Source organism: Diadema antillarum, unplaced genomic scaffold (assembly GCF_040938485.1).
Source record: "Diadema antillarum isolate AM-2024a unplaced genomic scaffold, OU_Dant_1.0 seq00000178_RagTag, whole genome shotgun sequence".
NCBI classification, from domain to species: domain Eukaryota; kingdom Metazoa; phylum Echinodermata; class Echinoidea; order Diadematoida; family Diadematidae; genus Diadema; species Diadema antillarum.
The window spans coordinates 66,862-72,828 of NW_027271245.1; positions in this window are offsets into that span (position 1 = coordinate 66,862).

Below are 5,967 nucleotides of genomic sequence, written 5' to 3' on the forward strand. Positions count from 1 at the left end.
GGCAAAAAAGAAACGTGCCATAAAAACTTAAAGGACAAGTTCACCTTCATAGACATGTGGATTGAGTGAATGCAGCAATATTAGTAGAACACATCAGTGAAAATTTGGGGAAAATCAGACAATCCGTTCAAAAGTTATGAATTTTTAAAGATTCTGCGTAGTCACTGCTGGATGAGAAGACTACTACAGTGCATGATGTCATATGCGTACAACCATATAAAGAAAATAAAAAGAGAATTTCACAAAATTTGACTTTTTGAATGAAGTGCACATTTCTTCGACTTGTTACTGACATATATTAAGGGTAATATTATTCCCCCTGCCTTCTGAAAGAGAGAAGTCAAGTGTTCTTTTGTTATGCGAGAAAGTGAAAATATGTTGAATTTTCTTTATTCTTTCTTTGTACCGTTGTACTCATGTGACATCACAAGCTATAATAGTCTTCTCATCCAGCCTCGAGTGAGCAGAAACTTCAAAAATTAAACGGACCTATGAATCAATAGTTATGACCCATAATAGAAACGCGCCATAAAAACTTAACATTGGGCTCTAAAAGTTCGTTGACCCATGCTTGTGACCTTTGACCTTGTGGTGACCATCCACTCCCCAAGGGACATCTACCATCCAAGTTTAGTCACAAATGGAGTTATGGATCAAAAGTTATGACCCACAATAGAAACGTGCCATAAAAACTTAACATTGGGCTCTAAAAGTTTGTTGACCCCTGCCTGTGACTTTTGACTTTCTGGTGATCATCCACTCCCCAAGGGACATCTACCATCCAAGTTTGGTAACAAACGAACCTATGGATCAAAAGTTATGACCCATAATAGAAACGCGCCATAAAAACTTAACATTGGGTTCTAAAAGTTCGTTGACCCATGCTTGTGACCTTTGACCTTGTGACCATCCACTCCCCAAGGGACATCTACCATCCAAGTTTAGTCACAAATGGAGTTATGGATCAAAAGTTATGACCCACAATAGAAACGTGCCACAAAAACTTAACATTGGGCTCTAAAAGTTTGTTGACCCCTGCCTGTGACCTTTGACTTTCTGGTGATCATCCACTCCCCAAGGGACATCTACCATCCAAGTTTGGTAACAAACGGACCTATGGATCAAAAGTTATGACCCATAATAGAAACGCGCCATAAAAACTTAACATTGGGTTCTAAAAGTTCGTTGACCCATGCTTGTGACCTTTGATGTTGTGGTGACCATCAACTCCCAAAGGGACATCTACCATCCAAGCTTGGTCACAAATGGAGTTATGACCCATAATAGAAATGCGCCATAAAAACTTAACATTGGGCTCTATAAGTTTGTTGACCCATGCTTGTGACCTTTGACCTTGTGGTGACCATCCACTCCCCAAGGGACATCTACCATCCAAGTTTAGTCACAAATGGAGTTATGGATCAAAAGTTATGACCCACAATAGAAACGTGCCATAAAAACTTAACATTGGGCTCTAAAAGTTTGTTGACCCCTGCCTGTGACCTTTGACTTTCTGGTGGTCATCCACTCCCCAAGGGACATCTACCATCCAAGTTTGGTAACAAACGGACCTATGGATCAAAAGTTATGACCCATAATAGAAACGCACCATAAAAACTTAACATTGGGTTCTAACTGTTCGTTGACCCATGCTTGTGACCTTTGATGTTGTGGTGACCATCCACTCCCAAAGGGACATCTACCATCCAAGTTTGGTCACAAATGGAGTTATGACCCATAATAGAAATGCGCCATAAAAACTTAACATTGGGCTCTAAAAGTTCGTTGACCCATGCTTGTGACCTTTGACCTTGTGGTGACCATCCACTCCCAAAGGGACATCTACCATCCAAGTTTGGTAACAAACGGACCTATGGATCAAAAGTTATGACCCATAATAGAAACGCGCCATAAAAACTTAACATTGGGCCCTAAAGTTCATTGACCCCTGCCTGTGAGCTTTGACCTTGAGGTGACCTTCATATATGGTAAAATGTGAGACTTTGTATGACCCCTCTTCCCTCGAAGTTTGATTGCAATTGAAGCCCAGAGTAAAGAGTTATTGAAGTTTTTGTAGCGTTACGGACAGACGACAGACGGACGGACGACGGACGACGGACGGACAGACGCTGCAGGCGATCCCTTAGTCTCCCCGCACCTCCGGTGGGCTCGACAAAAATGATGAAAGTGCTTGTTTGTGCTTGGTTCAGCACTGGATCTATCTCTGCAGCTCTCATGAAAATTGTTGTCTCCACCCTGAATCTTCACAAAATAATACCCGAGTATCTTATACTTGATATGGAGATGTCATTATGTACTTTGGATCTTTGGGGGCATTGCATGAATTCATAAATAAATAAATAAAAATGAAAATAAAAACAAAAAATAAATAATGTAAACGGTCTGCCTCCTTCCAAACTGGTTATCCACTTAGAAGCCCAATTGGCTTTGATGTTGATATTTGGGTCTCTTCAGCCCTACTTGGGAGCCACTGAAAACAATCATAAAATTTTATTTCCTTGTCCCAAAGAATGATTCCAGCCAAGTGTGGTATAAAAATCTATTGTGTAATTGAATGGGGAAAATGACAATGTCAGTGGTAATACTTTTGCCCCGCTCCATATTGTACCTTCCTCCCCTTAGGTAATATCACAAAAGCAAGAAGAAAGAACAACTCCACTTGGCTAAAAAAACAAACAAACAAACACACAAAACAAAACAAAACAAAAACAACACAGAGAGAGTATACATGTATTTGGGAGATGTGTTTGCAGAAAATATTTCTATGCACAAAACTTGATAAAAGCACAGTCAGTTTCACAGATCTTACACATGGAAAGAGCCTTGTACTAACTTTGCCACCTCACGTCGAAAGAAGATGAATACAAGAGTGTTCTTTCGGCTTTAATTCTGATGCTTGCTGTAAGTATCCTCTGTCTACAGCAAAGGGCAGCTCAAAAACAATCTTTCATGCCATGCTTTACAGCTATGTATTAAACAAAGTGTCTTGCATGCTTAGCATGGAAAACTTTCTTTGAGCTTACAGCTGGCTACGATTCATGATACAGATCCACTCTGATACTCTTGATAGAAAAGTAAAGGCCTTAATCTTGTACAGGTGTATTAGCATGATTTCTGTACACCAGTGCTATGACTTGTATAGTTTGCAATGTACTGAACGCAGAACAGCACAAGTATCGTCAATGTATTCACAACAACACAGTCCAAATGTTTCTTCAATAAGTGCTTTTCTTCATGCCCTGAGAGTCATTTTCCCAGATGAAGCAACTTTGAGCAATTTGGTTCATGACAGTATACGTAACACTTTGGGGACAGTCCTATTCCATTCATAGCATTTGCATGAATACATTGATGTAACAATGAATTAAAATATAACAGGTTGAAATATATGTACAATATTAATGGAAATTGTTAGAATTCAATTCCCCAATTGTGACGATGAGATAAAACAGGTGTTTTGCATGACTCACAGTATACAAGTTATTCAACTTTATGATTTATGGTTGATTTTCACTGCATAACATAATGTCATGAAGCTATCATGAAATCAATAACATCATATATCTCAAACTATGTGGACAACTGAATTGTACAATATTGTACTTGCAAAGAGTATCAAATGCTTACTTCTCTTCAGTCAAAGGTAATTTTTAAAAGGATTAATCTTTACTGTCTTAATGATCTGAAACACTTTTTGTTTAATATGAAAAGATATGCAGCATATAGCATAAAAAAAGGGACCCTCCTAAGATAATTTTTAAAGGCAAATTTGAGGAAAACAAACATATCACAGCAACCTTTAAAGTAGCCATTTTGATTAACAGGCCAGATTTCAACATTTTGTGAGGTTTTGTTTTTTGTTTTTGTTTTTGTTTTTGTTTTGTTTTTTCTCTGGTTCTGCAATAAATCATGTTATTGTTCTCGTCATATATGTTTGTCATCGTGGGATATTATTTACCTTAGTAAAATTTTCCTACTTTGCTGATTGGAAGGACACTTCATATATCATAGTTTGTAAATTTGCTGGCAAAAGCTGCTTGAAATCTTTCACTTGAGAGAGAATACTAATAATACTCAAAGAAGGTTGTGAAATCACCATGGACATGTGCGGTCTCTTCAATCATTTTTGGCCAATCCCATACCCCTACCACCAACGCTGCAGGCAATATCGGTAGAAACTGTACGGGGCTTTCCAAAATGGCACAATATACCAAGGACTTGGGCTGCCTTCCACCTTTGTGCTGAGCATAGCTATTGCTCGAGCTCTGTCACCTCGGTACTCATGAAAGATCCATCTTACCCAAGGCAGAAGAGCCATAGGCGGGAGAGATGTGCCACAAATGAAAATAACCCTCAACAGCAAATGCATGGTGCTGCTGCAAGACCTAGTCAAACCGCCTACCAAGCTGATGCAGAAAAAGACAGCTGCTGCAAAAAGATACCATGGCTGCAAGAAAGAGGTTTGCTTCAATGGGGTCACGTTGGTCACAAACGACACCAAGCTCTCCCAGTCCTCAGGATCCATCTCCCAGTTTGCACCAAGTCTTCCACACACCATGGCCAGAGACGAGCAAGCAAAGGTTGTAGGCTGCTGGTTCCTAAAGGTTGTCATCTGGCTCCTCTTCTTCTGACTGCGGCTGATACCTGACTGAGCATCCTCCTTGGAGAGAGGCCAAGAGAAGTCATGTCCAATCACTGCCACGTTTTGTTTGCCTTCACAAGGATTAGAAGGGAATGAAATTTTAAGAAAATTTGATATCAGTATGAAGAAGAGAATAACATATGGAACAGGGAAAGAAATCTAGTAATAATGATCAAGCTTCTGGCATTTCCCTATGACACAGACTGTTCCTATCAACCTGAAACTTTTGAGACATGTCTGACATATAAAAACATTCTGCGCAAAAAAAAAAAAAAAAAAAAACTTGATTCCAATCACTGTAATGTCATATTTTATGGAAAATTGTAAAGCGGCAAGGGGTAGATTACAATGTCATTGTTGGAAATCTACACAAATTAAATTACTACTGTAAAGTAATACCAGAGCAAGCAATATGTTCTGACCTGGATTGTTAGAATTCTTTATGTGGTACATCTACAAGGCATTGATAAACTGCTTCAGTCAATAAATGATATTCAGTAATTCCATGCTTTGCTACTGTATACAGTACTTGAGTAATTCAGAAGGGAAAAGTAGCACATTTCCCTGGTATATTTGCAAAAACTTTGATACAGCACAACAACTCAGGTTTATTTTTGGTTTGTAAGTTTTTATTCCTCAGTACATTAGATGTCCTTCAATGTGATAATGGGGAAAGAAAAACATGGATCAACTATATAGAGGAAATAGCTTGACTCCAGCTCTGTATGATCTGCTGAGTCACTGTATGAATTTTGGGCTTCGACAAGCAGACAAGCTGTCATAGGCACCTTCAAATGCATCAATCCAAATTGGTTTGTCATGTCCAACCCTCAAACTACACCAATCAAGCAGTTCCCAATGTACACACAGGTATTCCCTACAGAACACATACAAGCATGTAGCAACAATAATTAAAGCTCTATCCCTTCTATTTCCAGTTAATGCAAAACAAACACCAGATGCAGGACAATGAATACTATATAAGCCATCATTTTTGCGAGGGTTTAATTTCTGTGAATCACTGCTGGACCGCAAATTTAACAACATGCAAAAATGTCGCCCATGCACTGGTTTAACAGTGCACTTAAGACGACTTTGTGTCAATTTACGAAAACAGCATCTTGCGAAAAATGTCCATGACCTCCTAATTTGCAAAAATATCTGCACTCAAAAATTACAGCTTATACAGTATTGTAATCCCTATGCATTGCTCACTTCAGCCTTTGGCTTAAAGCACATATTTTATTCATGGGCACAAACTTTGACTTATGCTACAACTGACCAATGGTATGTTCGGCATGTGG